This window comes from Xenopus laevis, chromosome 5L (genome assembly GCF_017654675.1).
Source record: "Xenopus laevis strain J_2021 chromosome 5L, Xenopus_laevis_v10.1, whole genome shotgun sequence".
NCBI classification, from domain to species: domain Eukaryota; kingdom Metazoa; phylum Chordata; class Amphibia; order Anura; family Pipidae; genus Xenopus; species Xenopus laevis.
Genome location: NC_054379.1, coordinates 70,176,344 through 70,200,059, shown reverse-complemented (window position 1 = coordinate 70,200,059; position 23,716 = coordinate 70,176,344). Strand labels below are relative to the sequence as shown.

At 37.5% G+C, this 23,716-nt stretch overlaps 1 long non-coding RNA gene across 1 annotated transcript; it reads right to left on the bottom strand.

The window, feature by feature from the left end:
• Positions 1 to 3,388: 3,388 nt before the first annotated feature.
• LOC121393696 lies at positions 3,389 to 16,251 on the bottom strand. Its single transcript, XR_005961267.1, has 3 exons — positions 15,978 to 16,251; positions 6,353 to 6,432; positions 3,389 to 4,733 (listed from the first exon to the last, which is right to left on the bottom strand). It is a non-coding gene; the product is annotated as an uncharacterized LOC121393696 (long non-coding RNA).
• Between the last annotated feature and the right edge of the window lie 7,465 nt (positions 16,252 to 23,716).

Genomic DNA, 23,716 nt, shown 5'->3' with positions numbered 1-23,716 from the left:
GTCATCGAAAAGCAGTTCCACACTGAGATTAGCGGTCGAAGTGCCCAGTATCAGAAGGGTCAATGCAGCAGGCTCGCTAAGAGAGGGGGGAAAAAAAAAAAAAAAAAAAAAAAGGGAGGGGGGGGGAAGGAAAGCAGGAAATCAGCAATAGTGGCTCCAGGGAGGACAAGTATCCTCCGAATCTTCTCAACTGGCGACTGATTTGCGACAAGTAAGGCTCCAACTCAAAATCAAAGTATCATCGGAATGTAAAGTGACCCAATTGTAGATGGAGGATCAATCCAGGCCCAAGCGTATGGGCAGCGTTCAGTCAGCTCTATCCGGAGTGCTCGCAGGGGTATGCCTCTGCCGTTTAGCAGATTTCTGCCAGTGAGCTATATCCAGTAAATCCAAAGAATCCCCGCAGTAGGCCAGGTCTCTCCATTCCTTAAGATCCAGTAATGGCAGGCCAATGCGTTCACAGAAAGCCTCCAAGTCATCAGGTTCTTTAAGGCTAAATACCCTCTCATTCTTCCTTACAATCAAGGCAAAGGGAAAACCCCATCTGTATACAATACCCTTGTTGCGTAGGGCTGTAGTAAGGGGTCGAAGTGCCCTCCTCTGTTGGATAGTGAGCCATGCTAAATCCTGAAATATGGAGACGTCATAATCTTGAAATTTAAAGCTTTCAGTATTGCGCGTTTTGCGCACAATGTCCTCTTTCAATGTGAATTTGTGAATACAGCAGATCACATCTCTAGGTTTTTCAACTCCCAATCTAGGGGTGCCCAGGGATCGATGAACTCGGTCAAGCTCAATAGGGGTAGTTATGTCCCTGTCTAGAATGGTATTAAAGAGCGAACATACCGTTTGGCCCAGTTCAGCATTGGGTACAGTTTCTGGGATGCCGCGTATTCTCAAATTGTTGCGGCGCCCGCGATTGTCCAAATCCTCCATGTGTTTGCGAAGCATGTATATGAATTTGTGATGGTCATTCACCCGTTGCGTCGTGTTGTTATGGGCCTGTTCCACCACTTCCAGCCGGGCCTCTATTTTACCGGTCGCCTCTCCTATGGCACGTAGTTCGGCTTTAATGTCTGCCATATCAGCCCTCTGCGATTCCCGCAACGTCTTTGCCATGGCGCGCAGGTCTTCCTTAGTTGGGAGGGAGGATAAGATCGCCCGCAAGTCAGAAGGGGCTGAAGACGAGCTGAACCCGGAGCAGGCCGAGCCAGTGGGACTGGGGCTTCTGGTAGTTGCACGCGCCATCTTGGGATCACGTGTTCCAGTACGGGCGCTAGATCTCCTACCCAGAAAGGGAGACATTGTGCTTTGAGCGCTATGCGTACTAGTTTGGGAAGATTGCTCACCCTTCTTATGGTGTTTCCCCATGTCTTCAGAAACGTCCGGAAAAGAAAAAGGGCTCTGTATTAAGCTTTATAGAAGGCTTGGGTCGGGAGCTCAGACAAAGTGCGTCCTCTCAGCACGCCATTACGCCACGCCCCCCTCCTGATACCTTTTAATATCTGCAGGATCACTGTTGTCATTAAACTCCAGTTTTTGCTAGCAAGGAGTCAATCTTGGGTTACAATCTGACATACCAAATCTTTCAAGTATCTTTGCTATATATTTCTTTTTTTTCTTTCGGTCTAATTTCTGTAACATTTTCCTATAAATGTCATCATCAGCATCTAACACATCAGTTTGGGTTTGTCTCTCAGTCACACTCTTTGTAATGAAATTTACTAACCTGTGTTTAAATACTGTGCCTTTCCAGTGCTTGGGTAATACACCAGGTATGAGGGACTATTTTTGTCATATCCTACAAAAATTCCCTTTTTACACTTTGAGTCTAGGTTATTTCTGTCAGCAATGAACTTTTCTGTGGCTAATATTCTATCACTCTTATTTTACACAAATACTGCACCAGAGTAATCATCAGTTAATGCTATGACATATCTAAAACCATATTTTGCTATTGGCTCTATGGGGCCTGCTAAATCAGTGTGTACTAGTTCAAGTGATTGTTTGCCATGGGTGTCAGACTTTCTGTTTCTGTTCTGAACAAATTTTCCCTGGGTACAAATTTCACAATTTAGTTATCAACCTTACCCTTAATCTTCATTACATCAACTACACTTTGTAGTTTTAGAAGATCATCATAATTACAGTGACCAAGTATTTCATGCCAGGTTTGAATATCATAACAACCAAGACAACTGTTACCAGTCTCATCAAAAGTGTTCAGATAATAAAGTCAATTATATTTCTTGATGATAAATTTGGTACCATTCTTAAGGATCAGTTCACTCCCATATTGCCGAAATCTAACAGATGCGCCATTGCTTGTTGCTGCTTCATCAGAGAAAATGTCCTGTGGATATGTGGGGATATACAGTGCATTTAGTAACGTTGTCTTTACTGGGTTTCCCTTGCTGTCAGTCAGGTACACTTCTGTTTCACCTCTCCTCAGTGCTACACCAGAAGTATTTTTACCATCCACCAACTCCATGTAGTGGTTCTCCGGCTTGAATGTGTCATCAAATCTTTTAAACTATTTAATGTTTGTAATTATATGTGATGTTGCTCCTGTATCCACCATTAGTCCCTTTGGTGTTAAACTGTTTGACTGCCTCTCACTTATCTGAAAGGCAAATGTTTGCTCTATGTCATCAGCTGCTTGCTTTACATTGCCCCACCCTTGCGTCTGCAAAATGCCTCTTTATGTGTCAGGCTCTTGCAATAGTTACACCACTGTGACCTTCTTTTATTCAGTTTGCTTGGGCATGCGTTAGCTTTGTGGCCCTTTTGATTGCAGTTGTAGCAGACAGGGTTAATGTTGCCTCTCTCCCTTGCTGTTGTAACAGGGGGGCTTACCTGCATCACATTATCAGTGTTTGGGCTGACACAGTATTTCTCAGTGTCCTCAAAACTTCTTAACTGCCTTTTAAACTCAGCAAAAGTCACTTTTCCATCACCTTGTGTGAAATGGATAGCATATGATGTCTCTCCTCATCTAAGTCTGTGTCCTCTGTGCAGGATGGTTTCTTTAAGATTCATCAGGTGCATGTGGCCTAGAAACTTTGTCTCCCATAGTTTATAGTTCTTTTCATCTCCATCAAATATTAGCCTGCTCCATCGGTTTCCTCCCTCTCTCCTGGGCCCATAACCTATTGGCATTCTGCTTAAGACATGGGATAACCGGTAGCTCAATCTCACTTGAGCCTGCAGCTTTCTTTAGACAGAGGATGAACTGCACACAGACCATGGCCTCGCTTCAAGATCAATTCTATTAACCTTCTGCAAAGCAGACAAAGATATGTTACATGAAGTGTCAGTATCAGAGTACTTCTGTTTGAGAGACAACATTAATCTCATATCTTAACAAGGTCATGACATATATGCTAAATACATTTTGCAATGGTACCAATTCCACAAAAGAGGTCATGGTCACATTTATTCCCATACTGATTTGGCTGTCTTTCCCTGAACTATTTACAGTTTTTCTCAACCTTTACTTGCACAATGGCCTCCCCCTGTAGCTTTATATAGATGAAAGCTCTTGATTTTTAAAAGCATACAACCACCACTAAAGGGACTGAGCTGTGCTATAACTACATGAAGGTTTGGCCTGAGGACTCCAATGCTGATTGCCTAAAAATAAAGATTACAAATACTATGTTCTAGAATAGAATAGAATGTTATGTGTTTTCAAAAATAATAGCTGATATCTTTCTTGCTACAGATTAGTGACAAAATGAGTCTATAAATTTACCATTGTTCATTTTGTTTTTCATATACTATACTATACTACTGAAACTACTTGAAACTGTCATTAATAATGAATAGTGTTTCTTTATTATTATTCTGGCAATTTGCCTACAAAATTCATTGCACTCTAGGACATTTTTTCTGCAACAGTAAAGCTTTCATTGTACACACATGGTTATAATTTCTAAAATATCTATATAGCAGAGACATGTCAGAATTAAAAGAGGCCCATAAATATTTATTCCAATAGCATGATCTCCAGCATTATATAAAATCTAGCGGCTATTGTAACATAAGAGAATTAAAAAGTGCATAATGTTACAGATTATGAAGTCTGTTCATTTGCCAATGTAAAAATGAAACAAGATATTCTGATCCCTAGACTTTATAAACTAGACGCTCTTGCTCATAAAGCATCAGTTTTGTTAGAAGGGATTTAAGTACCTTTCTAGAAAGGTGAATTTTAAATAAGCAAAATAAAGTCTGACGGCAGATCGGAACTGTCTGGTTTTGTTCGGCTCACTGGAGTAATTAGCCTGGCAATGCTTCATACATCTTGTTTTTCAGGATAGCCTTGTTTGCATATTCAACTGTTTCTGTGGGGTATCTTTGCTAATGTGAAAACTCTGTCCAGACAAATTTAACAACATGAATGAAGAAAACCTAGTGTGAACTGTGTATTGAAAACATACGGCTAGGCACACAATGAGTAATCACAATGGGTGGCATATGCCTTTGTGAAAAAAAGCATATAGTACATGTGGTGCAAAGAAATTTCATATAAATGCATATGTAGATGAGAGAAAGGGGCGCTAACTAGTTAAAGGCAGTTGCGTGTGAAACCAAATAATGAACATAAAAAACAAAGTCCAAATATTCCAAAGGTCAAAATCAAATGTTCGATGCAAATTATCCAAAAACTCCAACAAATGTTCCAGAAGGGGTACTGCCTCCTTAATCTGCTGGTCCCAAGCAGGCAAAATCTACAAATAAACATAAAAGAAGGGGCGCACTCCTATCGCGTAAAATTGTATCAGAACCTTTAATCAAGCAAAGATATATTGCACAAACAATTTAAGCAAAAAAAAAATTTTTTATCAATAAAATCTGTTAAATCTGTTTCCCAATGCGTTTTGTTGGTTCCTGACTTTTTCAAGGGTGATGGTGATGGTACAGGAATGGGACCTGTTATCCACAATTATCAGACTTTGGGGTCTTCCGAATAAGGGATCTTTCTGTAAATTGGATCTCCACAGCTTGTTTTCACACCAATAGGGATTAATTATGTCTTAATTGGGATCAAGTACAAAGTACTGTTTTGTTATTACAAAAAAATATATATTTTAAAACTTTAAATTATTTGATTAAAATTGAGTCTATGGGAGAAGGGCTTCCCGTAATTTAAAGCTTTCTGAATAAAGGGTTTCCAGATAATGTATCCTATACCGGTAATAGAAGATGGTGAAAGCTGGTAAGCTGTTATTTGAATATGCATGTATGAAATACTCATGCAAAATTAAATTGCTGGAGCATATTACTGAGATCTTAATTGCTGATACAAACTGTAACTCCTTAAGCTGAAACAATAAAAGAAATTTGAGTGATGTCATGTCATAAACTATACAGATGTTAGGCCTGTTATACAGAATTCTCAGGACCTGAGGTTTTCCGGATAATGGATCTCTCTGTAATTTTGATCTTTGTACCTACTAGAAAAATCATGTAAACATTAAGGGGGTTATTTATTATGCTCAGAATATCCAAAATTCGAATAATTTGTAGTTTTCAGATAAAAAAAAAACTATGAATTTTTCGAAATTTATTAAAGCCTGATGGTCTTGAAAGTCCTGTATATGTCAAAAGCGAAGGTCCCAGTGTCTGCACTGCTGTCCGTACTGATATCCAATAATTTTGAGGATTTTGGACCAAAAAGTCAGAAAACTCTGAAAAATTTGTAGTATTTGAGGAAAAGTACGAAAAATTTGTACTTGTGATCAGATTTATGTCCGACCCAATTTTTTCTGACTATTTTAATGATAAATAAGGTCCATTTGAGCAGTCGGAGTTGATTGGATTTTTATGTTAGAAATACTTTTCTAAAATTCAGACCTTGATAAATAACCCCCTAAATAAACTCAATACGCTAATTTGGCTTCCAGTAGGGATTATTATATCTTAGTTTGAATCTAGTACAAACTACTGTTCTATTATTAAAGAGAAAAATCATTTAAAAAAATGTGGATTATTTGATTATAATGGAGTCTATGGGATATGGCCTTTCCGTAATTTAGAGCTCTCAGGATAGCTGTATTTTACTATCTGTTGCAATTCTGGTTATGTTATTGAAATAATGAGAATTCAATAACTAAGTGCTACTTAAAATACATTTCCATTACGACATCAAAAGCTACAGTACTTCAAAATTCATTCTGGCTTAAAAGAAAGTTTTAGAAACACAGAGACAGAAACTGGCAAAGTATGTTTAAAACATTATTTTGGTATAGTGGGTAAACAGGGCTAAATGTATAAGTGGCTTTGTGTGAATATATTGCAGAGACAGCACAACATCAGGCCTTAAGGCTCTGTTTTATAACTTAATTACCTGTCCCTTTCTTTTTTTTCAATGGCACCTCACATCTTCAGGCTTCCCTTTTGGAACTACAAGTCAAAGTCAGATCAGTTCTATAACCAAATGAGATGGAAGGAGGAAAATATGTGGCACATAAATTAGATGAAGCAAAGTACTTCAGTATTCTAGTGATGATGCAGACCATAAAAAAATGTTTGATGCATCCAAGTTTAACACACCATTATTTACTACTTTGGCAAATCTAAAACATTCTGTGTTACAATAATTACCAGGAGTTACAATTCTACTTTCCAATATAAGCAGAACAGAGTAAAGCGGACTTACAAATGTTTATAAACCTAAGTTCTCAAAATATAAATGTTCTCTTCTTCCATTTTTAACATGCTGTATTACTATTAGCAGTATAAAAGGACAGTCATAATAATAACATCTATCAGTTCACACTAAATATTTTTTTCTTTTACTGCTATAAAAACCATCTAACAGAGTTTATGTCAATGGCAGATGTCCCTGAAGTTTTTTTGACATTGTGATCTGCACTGTATAATCCGATAAAGTCGGGGTTTTGTCCTATAATCACCACAATTCGATAAAATCGAGTTTTCAGATCGTCAATCGTATGATTTGAATCGATTCACAAATTTGTTGCGGTCGACTTTGTTTTAATAAAAAAAAATTGATTAATTCGAGTTTTAGTAAATAATAAAAGGTAAAGAAGCTGCTTTATGTAAAGTTTTCAGGTAAAAATGAAATCTCTCTTTGGAGGAAGGATGGAATTTTTGCTCAAATGCTATAATATTGTAGAGTATAAATCCCCATAGTTAAGATTATCAAGCCAACACTTTAAGTAGAACTAAAGCCTATCTGAAGAACAAGGCTCAAAATGTTGTACATTATGTTTTAAGCTTCTGTAAAAGCCCATGGCAACCACTGTCTTTTAGCAGTAAAGATCTGTGCCTCCAAAGATACCCTAGTAGCTCCTCATCTTTTTTTCTGCTGATTCACTGCCCATGTTCTGTGCTGATGTCAGTTACTGAGATTAGGGGCCAACTCAAAATATACAGTACACATATAAATGCCACAATATAAGGCTGATAAGTAATTACTACAGTTAAATACTACATGGCAGCACGAAAACCAGCGCACATATCATCAGAATTGAATAATCAGCCTTGTAGCATCAGCTTATATTACAGGGCAACCTAATTTTATATTACAGGGCAACATTAATCTGTTCTTGTATTTACAGAGTGATTTTGTGAATAAAATGTGTAATCTGGTACGAACATTGTTCTCACCAGTTATTAGTGATGTAGGGGTGGACAAAAAGTAGATCTGCACACGACCCTAACCCGTCGTTTCACCACCCGCACAGGACCCTAACCCGGCATGCCTTCTTACTTATAGACCTGCACCTCGCACACCCTGATCTGATGTCACATTAGGGATAGGACACGCAGGAGCTAGTCTACAAAAAGCGCAGACTGAAGGCAGAAGCTGGCACAGTAAGGTCGCGGCAGGTAGAGTGGAAGGAAGAGCTCAGCCCAAGCCGCTTGAGATCTAAAGATTCGTTAAAAAAAGCTTGACAGTTTTAGCCAATTTGCTGTCCACAGAAAATGATGATGGGGGGACATTTGAAATTATCTAGTGTAGGTGCTGCATTAGTACTGTATTAGTGAGGGGGCAGGCAGAGGCATGTAGATGTCATTCTGAGGCACAAGGTAGGAGCAGAAGTTGGTGCAGCCTGCAGCAGAGCCCTGTCCTGTCCCTGTCCTTACTGCCTGCCCTAAGGACACTAAGGGGTGCACTCTTGCTCCTAGTGTTCTTGCATTTGCTCCTCCAAGGGTTGTAAATGACCACTATAATGTTGTTGATTTGGGGCATAGTAAAATACTAAATAAATTAATATATTCCCCTACTAAATTTAAAATTCTGCCCTCTGGGATGAAAATGGTGCCCCTTGAGAAACCAAATGGCTATCCCTTTAGTTTCAGAAGATGCTGACTAAGTAAAAATCACGAAAATAAGTGCTTAAAAAGCACAGAGCCTGTGTTTTGGAGAGATGCGTTTCTTGGAGATGAACAAAATATACCCGCACACCCTGGCCTTCAAAATACTATAAGCCCGGTGCTCAATGATGGAGGGATCGGCACCCTCCCAATCCAATGGGCAAAAAAAAAAATTAATTGGCACACGTGGCAAATACAAGCAGGGTCAAGCCCTTGCAATTTATTAGTGAAAAAGTAATGTTTCAGGGTAAACCCCTTTGTCAAGCATACATATCTGTGAGTGCAACACCTATTTAACCACCCACCTAATTAAGTGAATTAGCATACATAACGAGGAACCATAAAATGTTTACAATACATCATGTTCACACCAAACTCCAAATTTAGTAATTTACAAATATAGAAAATCATTTTTGCATGTGACATAGGTGCGCGTAAGGACCATTTATAATATTTTCTATTTCTGTATTTGCCACGTGTGCCAGTGAAAATTTTTTTTTTCTTGGAGATGAGATAAATTGTCCCACATTATGTACATGTAGATAGCTTTCATGCTGTTGCTTGTTGCACGTTAGGTCCTGTGAAACTCCAGCCCTTTAAGCTACTAGTAACATATATTATATATTTTTTAACTTTATTTTAAAGGCTGTGGACTTTGGGCTTCTTAGTGCTTATATCAGCAGCAGCCAACATCATTAATGTGGTTGTTCCTTTAAAAGCAACTGGGCAATATGAATGGAATTTTGGACTGTGAGGGATGCAGGGTATGTAGTTAAGAGATCTGAATGGATTTGAGCATATTTTTTTGCTTCTTTTTGCTTTGCTTAATTCTAATGCTTATTCCAGCTTCTGATTCAAATACTTCAAACAATGTGTCAATTGTAGGTACTGCAATGGTTCCCATCCTTTAAATTTGTGTGACTGTTTCTTACTGAAATTTGCCACACGTGAAGGCTATTATAATTGCCATTTGGTAGCCTAAAGTGTTCATGCTACCATATTTTATTTAATCTTTTTTAAAATGAAGCAATGGTGGTCACAGAGAAAGGGATTAGTCCAAAATTAATCAAGAGCTTTAAAAATAATATTTGAATGTGTTTCATAAGCAAAGAAATCAAGCTACAGTGCTTCAGTTTACTGGAACATGGGCATACTCCAGTTATTACATTAACCTCATAGATTTAGTAACTTCATTAAAAAAGTATTAATTAAGCAAATCTGAAAATGAATTATGAATCTCTTTGTATAAATGGTTTTGTGAAAAATCCTATCTCATCATTTTTATTTCTTTTTTTCTGACTTTGGAAACCAAATTTCTTTCCAGGAATATGTTCATTAGAACATGGAAAACAGCCAAAAATCTATATGATATAGTATTTATAGATGCATTAAAACCTCTCAACAGCTGTTTTAAATAAATGTTTGTTTAAATACAGTTTAAACTAGGGCATAACTCTCAGATAATGTTCCAGCTCATATAGTTATACTGTCCAACACATTTAGGAATGACAAAGCTTGAAGTAAAGTCTATATACATGAGTGTGTCAATGTACCATAGTAACATTGTAAGTTAGGTTGAAAAAAGACACACATCCATCAAGTCCAACCGTTTAAGTCTCTGTATAACCTGCCTAACTGCTAGTTGATCCAGAGGAAGGCAAAAATTTCCTTCCTGACTCTAAGATGACAATTGGACCAGCCCCATGATCAACGAGCTATCATTCATAACCCTGTATTCCATCATTTGCTAAAAAGCCATCCAACCCCTTCTTAAAGCTATCATATGTATCAGCCATTACAACTGATTCAGGTACAGAATTCCACATCTTCACATATCTCACATATCTCACTCTTGTCAGCTGGAAATAAGCCTTCAAAAGATCAAATATCAATCACCACAGATGTCAAACTCACTAGCCTATAATTGCTAGGCTGAGATTGTAATCCCTTTTTAATATAGGAATGAGCTTTCCTCGAATCCATAGGTACCAAACCAAATCAAAGTGAGTCTGAGAAAATCAGAGATAGAGGCTGGCCTTAAACTGAACTAAGCTCTCTTAGAACCAAAGGGTGTTTTCTATCTGGCCCTGGCCTTGTTCACATTAATTTTTAGTAAAGCTTTATATAACCATTAGGGATGTAGCGAACGGCGGAAAAAATGTTCGCGAACATATTTGCGAACTTGCGTCAAAAATGCGAACGGTTCGCGAACGTCGCAAACCCCATAGACTTCAATGGGAAGGCGAATTTTAAAAGCTAGAAAAGACATTTCTGGCCAGAAAAATGATTTTAAAGTTGTTTAAAGGGTGCAACGACCTGGACAGTGGCATGCCAGAGGGGGATCAAGGGCAAAAATGTATCTGAAAAATACATTGTTGACACAGCGCTGCGTTTTGTGCTGTAAAGGGCAGAAATCACACTACGTCACTCAGGTGATGTTTCTGGACACGGAATGTGAAAAAGCTCACACAGCTAGGTGGCACTTGTTTAAGGACTGGGCAAACAATGCCTGCAAGGGCAACGTATACAGTAGTGGATACGGAATATATTATTGCTGCTGTAAAAACATCACTCAGGTGATGTTTACGGACACGGAATTATTATTGATATTTAGACAGAATGTGAACAAGCTCACACAGCTAGGCGGCAGTTGTTTGAAGAACACACTGGGCAAACAATGCCTGCAAGGTCAACGTATACACTACAGCAGTGGATACGGAATATATTATTGCTGCTTGGAAAACGTCACTCAGGTGGTGTTTCTGGAGACGGTATTATTATTGATATTTAGACAGAATGTGAAAAAGCTCACACAGCTAGGCGGCAGTTGTTTGAAGAACACACTGGGCAAACAATGCCTGTAAGGTCAACGTATACACTACAGCAGTGGATACGGAATATATTATTGCTGCTTGGAAAACGTCACTCAGGTGGTGTTTCTGGAGACGGTATTATTATTGATATTTAGACAGAATGTGAACAAGCTCACACAGCTAGGCGGCAGTTGTTTGAAGAACACACTGGGCAAACAATGCCTGCAAGGTCAACGTATACACTACAGCAGTGGATACGGAATATATTATTGCTGCTTGGAAAACGTCACTCAGGTGGTGTTTCTGGAGACGGTATTATTATTGATATTTAGACAGAATGTGAAAAAGCTCACACAGCTAGGCGGCAGTTGTTTGAAGAACACACTGGGCAAACAATGCCTGCAAGGTCAACGTATACACTACAGCAGTGGATACGGAATATATTATTGCTGCTTGGAAAACGTCACTCAGTTGGTGTTTCTGGAGACAGTATTATTATTGATATTTAGACAGAATGTGAACAAGCTCACACAGCTAGGTGGCAGTTGTTTGAAGAACACACTGGGCAAACAATGCCTGCAAGTGCACTACTATTGGTGCACTACTATGAAGAACAGCAAACAGCACTGGACACGTTAAAGAACAGTAAGATAAGTAAAATAAAAAAAATATATATATGTATATTAAAAAAAAAAAATTACTCTGGTTGGTGCTGAACTACTAGGAGCAGCACACCAGTCCCACTCCCCAACACAGCTAGACTAATAGCACTGGGCTCTTATAGTAGCAAAGTAAAAAAACAAAAAAGAAAATAAAAGCAGTCCTTACAAGGACTATTGGGTTACAGGCAGCAGTCAGCAGATGAGAGATCAGCAGCAGGACAGCTACCCACAGCAGCTACATACAGAGCACTGCAGTAGAAGGTAGATTACTAGCCAGCAAAGCTACCTAACCTAAAATGTCCCTCAAATCCCTGCAGAGTTCTGTCCCTACAATACAGAGCAGTATCAAGTAGATTACTAGCCAGCAAAGTTACTATCAACTGTCCCTCAAATCACTCAACAGCTCTCTCCCTACACTAGCTCTTCCAAGCACACACAGGCAGAATGAAAAAACGCTGCAGGGCTTCAGTTTATATATGGAAGGGGAGTGGTCCAGGGGGTGTGGGGGTGGTCCAGGAGGGAGAGCTTCCTGATTGGCTGCCATGTATCTGCTGGTCTGGGGTGAGAGGTCAAAAATAAGCGCCAGCTAAGGAGAACCCAAATTGGCGAACGTCGCGCGACGTTCGCGAACATTTGGCGGACGCGAACAGTCGATTTTCGCGCGAATTAGTTCGCGGGCGAACAGTCCGCGACATCCCTATGTACTATATCCGGATGTAGCCACTGACTAGACTGATCTGAACCAACAGTGCAGCTATGCAGTGGTTCTGGGAATTCTGACTCCTCTATTGTATACACTGAAGAAAAGAACTGATGTAACACATTTGCCTTTTCTGTATCTGTTACAACCATACTAGTACCATTATTTAAAGGAGACACACTCTCAACCTGCATCTTTTTTTTAGTCTTAGCCTCTGCCACAATGCGCTCCTCATTTCCAATCTTTGCCTTCCGGATTGCTGTTTTACAGCATTGATCTAGGAGTATATATTTAATTTACAAGATGTGTTTCATGGGGGGAACTTTTGCATCCCTGCTCACAGACATCTGACTGCAAGCTGATACTGGTAATGGCCACCATCATTGTTCCCTTTTATTTTGTGTTAGTGGTACACAAACATTTTCACTTTTGCCAATTTTTAGAAGCACTGGGGTTTGGTTGTGTTCAAGCAAAGATTGCAAATACAACAAGCTTGTTTGTAAACACTCACTGCACTGATATCCTACAATATGTTATATGCTACTTTGGGGCAGATTTATTTAGGGTCGAATTTAAAATTCTAATTCAAATTTTCGAATTTTTTCATGGTCAAATCTCTCAAACTCAAATTGTGAAGTATCCAAACTTGATTCGAGTTTTAATTCGAGTTCAAATTTGAATTTCGAGATTTATCATACTCTGGTCCTTTAAGAACTCAAATTCGACTAGTTGACACCTAAAACCTGCCGAGTTCACGTATAAGTCAATGGGAGATGTCCAGGGACCAATCTGGGCATCTTAGTAAGCCTTCCTGCCATTCAAGTTTTTTAGTTTTTTTCTGAGAAAAAACTCAAATCGAGTTTTCCAGTCTGTAAAATTTCTCTGAGTTTTAGATATTTGATTAGATATTAGAGTTTTCCAGTCTGTAAAATTTCTCCGAGTTTTAGATATTCTATTTTTTTATTTTATAAATAACCCCTCAGTTGAATTTTGAGTATATTTGAATTCAATAGTGTTTTAAAAAACTCACATGAATTCAAAATTCTACCTTTTCTGCATAGAAAGACAAATATTATATTTTTGGCAAAATGAGTTACACAGAATACTGCCCTACTATAACCTCATTACTTAATTTTTGGCCAGCAAACTGGAAAATGAGGTTCAATGTTGATAAATGCAAGGTTATGCACTTTGGCAAAAATAATATAAGTGCAAGTTATACACTAAGGGGCAGATTTATTAAGGGTCGAATTGAAAATTTGAATTTAACATTTTTTTATGGTCAAAACTGTCAAATTTGATTAGGTATTTATACAAACTCGATTTGAGTTTTCTAAAAAAAACATACTCTGTCCCTTTAAGAATTCAAATTCGATTATTCGCCACCTGTAACCAGCCAAATTGATGTATAAGTCAATGGGAGAGGTCCAGTGACCAGTTTGGAGATGTTTGAAGCCTTCCTGACATTCAAGTTTTTTTCTGAGAAAAAACTCATATAAAAAAATTCAAATCAAATCAAAAACTCCAAAAATTCAAATCAAATTCAATTTTAATTTTCGGTTTGTCTTAATTTTGCATATTAGATTTTTTTAATAAATGACCCCCCAATCGAATTTTGAGTAAAAAAAACTCACATGAATCTGAAATTTGACCCTTGATAAATGTGCCTCTAAATGGCAGTGTGTTGAGAGTTTCCTTAACTGAGAAGAATCTAGGGGTTTCTGTAGATAACTAGTTGTCTAATTCCAGGCAGTGTCATTCTGTGGCCACTAAAGCAAATAAAGCTCTGTCTTGCATAAAAAAGGGCATAAACTAAAGGGATGAAAACATAGTTTGCCTCTTTAAAGGTCCCTGGCAAGGCCTTACCAGGAATATGCAGTTTTGTGCTCCAGTCCTTAAGAGCGAATAAATGAGCTGAAGAGACATGCAACCTAACTGGTTAGAGGGATGGAAGATTTAAATTATGATGGTAGACTGTTACGGTTGGGGTGTTTTTTTCTGGAAAAAAGGCGCTTGCGAAAGGGACATGATTACAGGGCAATCTTGGAATTACTATCAGGGTTCCCCTACATCAATAAGTGCATGCAATTCATCAGAATAAAACAGGAGGGTGCAAGTGCAGGGAGCTTACTTAGCCATAACCGCCTATAATGAATGCCTTCAATAAACAGTATGTGATGGCTGATAATTAACAGCATAATGCCACATTTCTCTCTTTCCTGGCTACTTTTCTTGCCCAGTTAAACTCCTTGTTTCTGGCCCTTTTAATTATATTATGAACAGGAGTGGAAGTATTTGGAAAAAACATTGTTTGTCTAATATAGGCCATTAAGGGGCCAATTTAAGAACGTTCTGGGAAAGTTTGTTTCACCGATTGAGCTTTTTATTTTTCTCATAGTTCATTAATCCACGTTTTTTTCGTAATTTATCAAGAGTAAAATACATCTAATCCATGAATACAAAAGTACGGCAAGTAAAAGATGTCAAGGTCATATAGAAGGCAATGGAAGTTCCCTTTCTTTTCTTGCAAAAAAAATTTGTGATTTTAGAGCTTTTCGGAGATCATTCGCATGAATGTTTTTCATTCACAAAAATGTTGAGTTTTTCAGATTTTTTTTCAGATCACTCAGAGGCTATTTTCATATGTGCTTTTTATAATCTTTTTATAATCTGATCTTTTACTAACTTTCATGTCATTTGGGGTATTAGAGAAAATGACCTAAAATTTGACCTCTAATTAATAGGCCTCCACGTGTCAAAGTACGAACTTTTGCATCTGCATCACACACTAAGGGGCCTATTTAGTAACATTCGGATTTCCTTTTTTCACAAATCGTATTTTTTGATCTAAAAATTTGAGTTTTTAACATTCCTCTAAAACTCTAAAATTTGTTAAAACCACGAAAAACACTATACAAAACTTCTCGAAGTAAAAGCAATGTCCCATAGAAGTCAGTGGGAGTTACACTGAGCCTATTTTTAGCCATTGAGGCTTTTAGAGGTTTTCTGATTTTTTTCCCCTAGTAATTATGTGGAAAACTCAATTTGTTAGAGGTTTTAGAGATATTTGTATTTTTTCTGCACTTTTTTCCATTCATACTTTTTATATTTGGAACTTTTAATAACTTTCAGGGCATTCGTGCAAATATAATTTTATTGTGCTTTATTTACCAGTAGGTCCTTCAAGCTGATGTAATGCTATTTTAGGCAATTCAGACCAAATGGGGTTAATGTCCAGCTAGTGATTAGAGCATGGGTTACATGTAACTCTAACACTTAAGGCAGGGCCTTCGCTAATTGGAAGAATAAAGGTGTGGTGTAGTGCAACTACAACTCCCACAGGCTACTGTGCTATAAAAATATAAAAAAAATGGATGTCAGGAAATTCTTGCAGTAAAACAAAGGGGTTAACAAATTAGTTGTCAGAGACATATGATCCACAGGGTTACTTACAAAGAAATGAGGCATATGCAGATTAACATCAGCAGGCTAAAACAGTTGGATGAGACAGCTGAGAATGTGACTCCCCTGCGAATGTAGTCAAGGTAGTAAGATAGATCTCCAGGCAGATATACCTCAAAAGTGGTGCAGATCCCATCCAGTGGAGTAGTCAGGGAGTCGAATCTAAGCCGGGCACCCTATCCACTGTGGTCCCTTCACTGTAGGCAAATCCCTGACTTAAACACTAGAGGTCCAGGTCCCTTTAGGGCAATATGGCTTTATTTGGCCTTGGTTTACCCAGACTCAGTGGGAACACCCAGATGGTTCGGATAACAGGAGCCAAAGAGGAAGATCCACCCCTTTCCCACACTATATTATAATGTGGCAGGAAGTGGTCATAAAACCTCTTGATTAATAACTGGGATATATAAATGTTAACTAGATGCATGGGCTTTTGCCCAGCAACTAGGGAAATGAGGAAGGGTAGGGATTTAAAGCCATAGGGGCATATTGATGATTACATTTTATAGCTGTGATAAATTCAAATATTTGAATTTTGAAATCCAATTTTCCATTAAAACTTCACAAAACAAAAATAATAGTAAGAGGCTGATTTACTATCATTCAGATTTCCTTTTTTTCACGAATCATATTTTTTCTCTAAAAATGTATTTAAAAATTTCTCTAAAACTATAAAAATGTGAGATTTATTAAGTGTAAAAACTATGAAAAACTCTAATACAAGACTTCACCAAGTAAAAGCAGTCAAGGTCCCATAGGAGTCAATGGGAGCTGTATTGATCCTATTTTTTTTTAACAATTTAAAGAGATATTTGTATTTTTTTCAGATCACTCAGCGTTTTTTTTTTCATTCATGCTTTTTATATTTGGATGTTACTAGATACTATATGCTATAAATCGAGGCACCTAATTTTTAAAGGGCTGACCAACATAAGGGAGGTTTTTTCCATACCATCATGACTCCTGTAGAAGCTCAAATGTCCCTGTCCCCCCTTATGTTTAATTTTGTACAAGATTATCTTTTCCTATATCTCCTTTTTTATTTTCCCTCCGCTCATCACATGGTCTTTTTCTCCTTTTTTTGATCCACATTTCCCTTTTTTGTCTTAAAATATTCTCCCACTCTTCCTTCCCTCTTCCGTTCTCACATTCTTTTTTCTTTTGTCCTGTTTCCTTATAAAACTATGAACTCAAAATCTACTCTGTGCAGAGGTCCTAACACTGAATTATATGTATACTTGCAAAATTGTCTGTGTGCTTTCAACTATTCCTTAATTATACATCTCCTCACTGCTCTTCACCACTTTGACATGGTTGGCCAGCTTATATATATTGTAATATATGAACAAACACTCCCTGTTTTGTTTAAAGGGTAAGGCATTTTTTAGTAGCTTAAGGCAAAAATGGCTCAATGTCCTTAATATATTGGTAATTGGTGAGTGCAGAGGACCTCTTGTATTTGTCTTTACGAATTTTGTGGTCACAGCCTCACTGCACCCACAGCTTAAACCGTTTAAAAATTAAACTTTCCCTTGATATATATATATATATATATATATATATATATATATATATATATATATATATATATATATATATATACAGTATATGAATACATTACCATTTTTATTTGATCCTTCATATCCCAGTAGCACAAGTATGTTTCTTGTAATAGCTGGTAATTTCCTAAAGGTGGAGAAAGTATTTATGAGCTTCCTGTCCTTAGCTAAGTGTGCACGATTACAAGTAAACAAGCTTTGTTTGCTTTCTCTCTCTTTAGTGTTTAGAGAATAGTGGATAAGTGTTTGTGTGAAAGTTGTATATTGTAAAGAGGGTGTGCTTGACAATAAATTATTAATTGTTCTAATGTATACAAAGGCAAACCACAATTTACATTACATTATGGTCAAATGCTTTTTAGAGCAGTGTAGTTAATTGTGTATTTATTTGCACAATCAGTGTGTATTCATGTTTTTAAATGTTTATAATGTTCATTTTATAGCAGTAAAAAGGGGAGTCCAGTACATACAATTTAGGAATAAAAAAAGTATCAATGCAACTAAATGTGGCAGTTGTGCAAAAAAGTTAAATATTAAAACATATTCTGTTTCTGTATTTGGTAGGCTGGAATATATATTATATTTTATACAAATATTTTGATATCCAAATGTAGCTTTGCAAGGCTTGCATCTTTATGTGAGAAAATTCTGACAACTATTAAAGGGATACTGTCATGGGAAAAAAATTTTTTTTCAAAATGAATCAGTTAATAGTGCTGCTCCAGCAGAATTCTGCACTGAAATCCATTTCTCAAAAGAGCAATCAGATTTTTTTATATTCAATTTTGAAATCTGACACGGGGCTAGACATTTTGTCAATTTCCCAGCTGCCCCTGGTCATGTGACTTGTGCCTGCACTTCAGGAGAGTAATGCTTTTTGGCAGGCTGCTGTTTCTCCTTCTCAATGTAACTGAAGGAGTCTCAGTGGGACATGGGTTTTTACGATTGAGTGTTGTTCTTAGATCTACCAGGCAGCTGTTATCTTGTGTTAGGGAGCTGTTATCTGGTTACCTTCCCATTGTTCTTTTGTTTGGCTGCTGGGGGGAAAAGGGAGGGGGTGATAATCACTCCAACTTGCAGTACAGCAGTAAAGAGTGATTGAAGTTTATCAGAGCACAAGTCACATGACATGGGGCAGCTGGGAAATTGACAAAATGTCTAGCCCCATGTCAGATTTCAAAATTGAATATAAAAAAATCTGTTTGCTCTTTTGAGAAATGGATTTCAGTGCAGAATTCTGCTGGAGCAGCACTATTAACTGATTCATTTTGAAAAAAATTTTTTTTCCCATGACAGTATCCCTTTAAGTACAAATTCTAACTACATACAGGGAAATATTCCAAGTGAACCAAAACTAATTTGGCTTTTAAAAAATTAATTGTTTAGATTTAAATTCAAGTAACAGTTAGCTTTGGTTTAATATGGAATCTGTTCAGCATAAATATGTAGAAAAGATTCACTGATTCTGTCTTTGGTTATTCTTTTGTTTCGGCTCACCTATCAGTGTGTTATCAGTTATGTTCTGCCCTTCTTGTATCTTGTCTGCAACTTGCTACTTTATCAGTTCCTAATGTATATCGACCCCCTACATTAAGGGGGTTATTTACTAAAACTCGAGTTTATTTAATTTTTTCATTAAAAATAAGTAGACCGTACTCCCATCCATGAATTTAACTCATTTATCAATAATTCTTCTCAAAAAAGGAGCAAATCGTTGAGACAAAATCGTTGTCAATTCGAATCGTAAGAATTTTTTGAACTGAAGCTCTGAAAACTGGACTTTATGGGATTGTCTTCACAAAAACTCAAATTTATCGGATTATTGGTTGAAAACCAGTGTGGATCACGATGTTAAGAAAAATCTTCAAGGACATTGCCATTGACTTCTTCATGACCTCGACAGGTTTGAGATTAAATATTTTCGGATTCGCATTTTTAGTATTTTGTTGAGGCATAATAAACCTCTAAAAATGTGAATTTTCCGCTTTAAAAACTTGACCAGAACAATTCACAACACACACATATATATCTTGTACCATATTTATTTGTATTATTCAGTGGAGATAGATATTTAAATGTAAGTGTGTCCTCTGAAAAATTATCAAAATGCAACTGGAAAACATGAAAATCATTATAAACATTATAAATTGCCCTACACATTAAAAGGAAATATCTTGTTGTTCACACGAATATACACATTAGTTAAACTGTTTATGGCATTCATCAGATTGTTTATTCTGTGTGCTTCCAAGATCTTGTTCTAGGAAAAAGGAAACACAGTTTGTTTTTTCACTTTATTTTTTTTTGCTGATGGAGAATGATAGGGTGCAGCAAAGTTTAACTTTTTTGTTCTTTCAACTGAAGAAATAAGGCTGTATCACTTTTTCATTTGTATTTTATTACATGGAAATCAACATGTATTAAATATATTGTGAACATATTCCTATATTGTTCATTTTTACAAGCTTTTAAACTATAGTGGGTTTCATCTGATGCAAGATACAGGATTTAAAAAATGTTGGATGGATTTCCTTTACATAATTATTTTATCTTAAGCTATAACCTTGGAGATATCACCCTTTCCTGAAAAGAATTTTCGGGTTTTTGCTTGAAAAACCACAAAATCTTCGGATTTAGCACGAAACCCAGCTCAGATCAGGATATCTTCAAAACGTCTCCCGTTGACTTATATACAACCTTTGCAGGTCTGAGATGCCTGATTTTCGGATTCTGACTTTTTACATCCTCTGGGTATAATAAATCAAGAAAAAATTTCGATTTTATTGAAAAAAAAATTAAATGTTTTGAGTTTTTGGCATTCGGACTTTAATAATTAATCATCTTATTGTTTACTTCAAGATTTTTTATCTTGTACTGCTTGTAGAGGCTTTTTAAGATTATAATGGTGGCCTGGTAGAATTCCATAAGGCAGTGCTGTCCAACCTCTGTTCTACCGAGGGCCGGAATTTTTCTGACCTACATTGTGGAGGCCAGATAATGGAAGCTAGTGTTGACCACACCCACTTTAAACCAAACCCATGTTACCACAAGACCATGTCCACATTAATGGTGGTAACACACCAAAAGACTGTATGATTGGTGCTCACTGCAGGGATATCACTTATCACTCATGTGAAAAAAGTTAAGTCATATTAAAGGAACAGTTCACTATAAAGATAAAAACTGGATAAATAGCTGTACAAAATAAATATGTTTCTAATATAGTTATTTAGCCAAAAATGTAATGTATAAAGTCTGGAGTGACTGGATGTCTAACATAATAGCCAGAACACTACTTCCTGTTTTTGCAGCTCTCTTTTTTTCCACTAATTAGTTACCAAGCAGTGACAAATCAGTGACTTGATGTTGCATGGGTCATAACTGTTGCTTTTGCATCTGAGCTGCATGCTAAGGATCAATTTCAAACTCACTGAACAGTTATGTCCCATGTGGCCCCCCTTCAAGTCATTGACTAACTCAGAGTTAGAGAGCTGAAAAGCAGGAAGTAGTGTTCTGTTCTATTTTGTTAGCCTTTATAGATTACATTTGTGGCTAAATATATAAGAAACATTCATTATTTTGCACATACAATCTATTTACCCAGTTTTTATGTTTACATTGAACTGTTCCTTTAAGACCTACCCTTAAATCCATATGCCTCCTCCCCTGTGGATAACACAGCCACCCCCAGCACATGATTAAACACCTTAGGGGCCCCTAACAACAATTTTAAAATGCTAATACATCCCAAAACAAATACCAGGCTTATGTTCCACAGGCAGAGCAGGGCACACACAGGCAGAGTATGGCACACAAATGGAGCATAGGGAAGGCATAATATGGCACACATATGGAGCATAGAGCATACAGAGTATGGCACACACTGGCAGAATAGGACAGGTAAAGATTATGGCACACACAGGGAGCATAGGGAAGGCAGAACAGAACAGGAGACAGTTTCCACTGATCAGGAACACTCTAAAATATACTACATACAGTGACACAGTGCTGGTGCCCCATTAGCATTTTGAATACGGTGTGAACAGGTGAATAATGTGGCCAGTTTCAGTCTGGGTCTTAGGTGTGAACAGTACAGGACTTTAGGGGTGTGAACAATAAAGATGTCACAAGTGTAAACAATGCATGGCTTTACAGCCTTACAATGCAGGGGATAGTTAATCTCTGCACTGATACCTTTCAAAGTTTACACATGGTAAGCAGGCACAACAGGCAGACTTTCATGTGGAGGGCCACACAAGGGGGGGGGGGTTGTAGGCCACATGCGGTATTAGATGCTCAATGCCTTCTCTGTTATTTTGCCACAGAATTGCTTACAGCAACAGTGTGATATCACTTGGCCTTATATGCCAATGTAACATGTTTATGTTACAATCCAAAGCACACATCAATTGTATACAATTTATTTTTTTTAGTATGTATTTTAGCCAACCCTAGTGAGAGAAAAGATTTTCATTTTTGTCCACAATATTTACCTTAGAATATATATATATATATACTGTATATATATATATATATATATATATATATATATATATATATATATTCGGAAAGATGCCAGCACTCACGAAAAAACTGTTTAGATGCCTGGGTGCGCGATCGCTAGCGCCACAATTCCATCGGAGGTACAAGCAGACAGCACCCCACGTCAACCAGATTGAGCCTTGTGTGTGGCCGGTACAGCCGATATTGGGGTATTTTCACCTCTGCACTTAGTCGGCCTTTCATCGGATAAGGTTATCTGTGGATCAAAGTCAGGGGCGTAACTATAGAGGAAGCAGACCCTGCGCCTGCAGGGGGGCCAAGGAGGTATAGGGGCCCCACGAGGCCCTAATTCATAATACAGTTTCAATAAATATTGGTAAAACAAGTCAACTGCTAAAAATTTTGGGCGCCTGAAAAATTATTTGCTGTGGGGCCCAGTAATATCTAGTTACGCCACTGATCAAAGTCCAAAGGTAAAGTCAAATAATACATTGATAGACCATCAAATTGGAGTCACAGTAGCCTCTGCTGCCGTCAGTCATGGGTCGATCAGAGATGCATCAGCTGCTCGAATATCCGCTATTCATTTCCATCTCCAGTAGGGATTTAAGCAACATGTATAATAAGTATTTCAAAAAAGGTATATGAAAACACGGGTGCGCGGCATTAAATAGTAAGACATATTCGGAGAGATGCCAGCACTCACGAAAAAACTGTTTAGATGCCTGGGTGCGCGATCGGTAAATTCAGCATACAATACAGAAGAGAGGATCAGCACTCACAGGACTTAAAAAATAATAAATTTATTATGAAAATATGGACTAACGTTTCGGCCCTCCCTAGGGCCTTTCTCAAAGTATCAAACAAACAGTGCAGTTGTCTTAAATACACTTACTGGCGGGAAAAGCAGCTAGAGTGACGTTCATACCTCGTCACAAGATCAGCGACTCTCATTCAAGATCCCAGTGTGGTAATACTATATAATCCATATCGTTTAAAACTTCCCCATACAAATACTTTAAAACTTGAAACATGTTAATAAATAAAGTAAAAACAAAGCAATATGTAGTGTTGTAGCAACCTTATAACCTTCACATATAGCAGTGTATCTTACAGAAAAAAACTTGTTGCTCGTGTTACTTAATTGCTAGAATTTGAGAAGGTATTTGAAATATTGGCCCCCGGGATACATCTACTGATCTTACTGAACTATATACTTCCTCCATTCATGGCAACATATACAAAAAATCATATTACCTATTCCAGATAAAAATAACAATATAGTCATCTGTCAGGATTTACCAGTATAATCCAGACGTAGAAGAGGCTGGAGCAGAAGTTAATGAACCCACAAGCGCCTCACACAACCGCTACCCACCTGGAGTGCAACAGGGAGCAGGGTTGTGGAGAGTAGCCAGTGAGACAATCAGCGAAGTACAAGGGATGAGGCAAAGTCGTAGTCAGGAGATCCAGGGTCAAAAGGCAGGCAGAAATATTCGTAGTCGGTAAACAGGCAAGAAGGTCGAGACAGGCGGCAGTTATCAAAAGTCCGGGTTCAGGCAAGGGTCAATAATCGGGAATTCAAGTTCAAAGTCACTAGGGTTTCAGTCGAAATAACCTAATAACCAGGCAATGCATGTTAATCTGGTTTGGGTTTAAATGCAGAAG